Source organism: Apis dorsata, unplaced genomic scaffold (genome assembly GCF_000469605.1).
Source record: "Apis dorsata unplaced genomic scaffold, Apis dorsata 1.3 scaffold_254, whole genome shotgun sequence".
NCBI classification, from domain to species: Eukaryota; Metazoa; Arthropoda; class Insecta; order Hymenoptera; family Apidae; genus Apis; species Apis dorsata.
The window spans coordinates 246,165-248,763 of record NW_006263532.1 but is presented as its reverse complement, the minus strand read 5'-3'; the positions used below and the strand labels follow the sequence as shown (position 1 = coordinate 248,763).

At 38.4% G+C, this 2,599-nt stretch overlaps 2 long non-coding RNA genes across 2 annotated transcripts in view; one reads left to right on the top strand and one right to left on the bottom strand.

The window, feature by feature from the left end:
* The window catches only part of LOC102676647, a 19,737-nt gene extending 17,633 nt beyond the window's left edge, over positions 1-2,104 (top strand). The window contains exon 3 of the long non-coding RNA XR_421842.2: positions 1,646-2,104. This is a non-coding gene — a long non-coding RNA (uncharacterized LOC102676647). The remainder of the gene's footprint in view (positions 1-1,645) is intronic.
* Positions 1-2,599, bottom strand: part of LOC116185694 — a 14,277-nt gene that overhangs the window by 9,795 nt on the left and 1,883 nt on the right. The gene's annotated exons all lie outside the window — the stretch shown is intronic.

Sequence of the window (2,599 nt, the reverse complement as noted above, 5' to 3'; positions counted from 1 at the left end):
TATATATATATTTATACGTATACATTTGTGTTATTAAAATTCTTAATTCTTAAACTCCTTTGTATCGACAATTATACAACAATATAATATTGTGGAAACGTTGATTTTGCTTGTAATAGCAATTTCATCTTTTTCTTTTTCTTAGCTTGAAAATAAATCTTTGACAAGCTTAGAAAAAAATATTATCTCGTTTGAACGATCAAAAAACGAAGCACGGCGAATTTCATTAATTAACAGGGCGGGGAACTTTGATATTGAAAACCGAAACTTGGGTATTGGTTGATAAAATTAGCGTCCGGTGAATGAGCCGCCAATTTCAATAGATCTATAGTTCAATCGCTAATAAACGTTTCAAATACATTACATAATCCGCGTTCCCTTTTCCACATCATGCAACGCTGCCTTTCTACACTATACAATTTTATATTTTCACGCAAAATTAGAGTAGGCATTGGTTTAACGTATATACTAATTGCAACGTAAACGAGACGAAATCCGATACGTTAATGACGCGATAATAATAATAAATACGAAACGATTCGTTGAAAGATTTTAACATCCCGTTGCAGAAATAATCGAAATCGATGTATTCACTGTACAACTGCAAACTGAAACAAAAAAATATAATTTCGCTCGATATTTCATTTGTAAAAAGCATCAACGATATTGATATAATATATTTACATATAATACTTACATAAATCGATTACTTCCTAGATCGATAAAATTCAATATTCATTATAATAAATCCTCGAATCTTATCCATTTTCAAATTTCTCGATTAAGGACACGCTAATTGACAAATGGTATTTCCATCTTCAAAACAAAACTTTGAATCGTATATATAAACCTCTTGGTCAACTCGTGTACCAGCCCACGAATTAATTGAAAATCACCGCGAGGGAAGCGCGAAAGCTACTATATTCGACTACTGTATTATGTATTACGAGTATTCTCTTTTAGAGGCGGGTTTCCGGCTGCACTTTCTATAACGAAGCTGATTTATATCGCCGTATTCATCGTAGTAGACCGGACGAATCCTGCTTAAACTTCAGGCTTTGTCTGACGCTTAAAGGGGATGGAGAGGGGCTTTAATTCATCCCTGCGTTGCGCCACTCGAGTATACGATAATTCAAGAACAGCCGGTTGCTATTAATTTCATCGAATTCCCTCGATATCTCCGAACTGGAATCTTGAATGGAACGACTTTGCCAAGAATTCCTTCTCGCGGACAATGGCTCTTCATTTTCTTTTTCTTCTTTTTCTTTTTTTTTTTTCACCCCTTTCTTTCTTTTCTCAGAGATCGTAAGACGTTTGAAGGATCTAAACTTTTGCAACTTTGGATGTGCATTAAGAATGATTCGACCACAGGTGAAAGATGAACGATGAAGTAATTGCAACGGTTCAAAGGCCGAATTTATTTCTGTTTTTCGAAATTTCTGGATGACTAGCTTTAATTCGTTTTTTAATCTACGCTTCTGTACTCTAATGAATGACAAAATATTTATAACAAATTCCTTCTCTTCAATTAGAAAATAACCTAATCTGTAATTAAATTAGAGATCTACTTTATTTGCTTAATCGGTTATTTGGATAAAAACTCGTGTGCATCGATGCAAAGTACGAATTCGACTTAAGATAGGAGAACCGCGGCCCGTTCGATTTCACGTTGGAAAAGCGAATGGGACGTTGCATCGTATTAATAGTAATGTCGCATGAACGTCATGGGGGTAGCGTTGCGGTTTACATTCACTCGGCTAACCCCTAACCATTACGCGTGACGTAACCTAACATCCTATTATTGTTATACGTAGAGATGCACAGAGTGGTACACGATTATGCATATAACCGTGCACGGTCTCCGTTATTGACGGACAATTACTGTTTATCGTTCGCAAACGCCACTATCTTAATCAGTTTCGTTGTTACTCAACCGTTTGCTCGTCTTCCATCTTCGAGAATACAAGATAACCAGAATAGAAGCGAATGGAAACGAATCAACTTCGTTACATCATCGTATAGAATATATAGAAATCTTTTGCGACTTTTCGTTTCGTCGAAATAAAATTATTTTAAACATTTCGTTCCCAACTTCCTTCTAAATAAAAACGAGAAACGTCACATAGAAAACCCGTTGAAATACTGAAATACTGAAACACCTCGACCAACGATTGTTCGGATGATGAGCTGAAGCTGTTCGACGCAAGGTTGAACAACAACTCCGTGTAAAAGGTGGATGCAGCACGTTGACGATTCGACGACACGGCGGAAAGGCGAGGAGGAAGACAGAGGTAGAGATAGGTGGTTCATATCAATAGTACACGTCGAGTGGACGCCGCGGGGCGGTATTGCGGTTTACATTCACTGGCAACCCCTTCCCACCGCGCGTAACGTAACGTAACGTTCTGTTCTGTATGTTCAACGAGCCGGAAGATCCATATCTCACTTGAGGGGTAGCTCTTAGAGAGGACACGTATACATGCAGGCGCGAGTGCATGCTCGCGACCAACGCTTACTGCAACCGTGTGTTCGTGCGTGGCACGAGCTTACCACCCCTTGTGCCAACATTCATGGCCCTCTTCACAAGTGTGCATGCGCA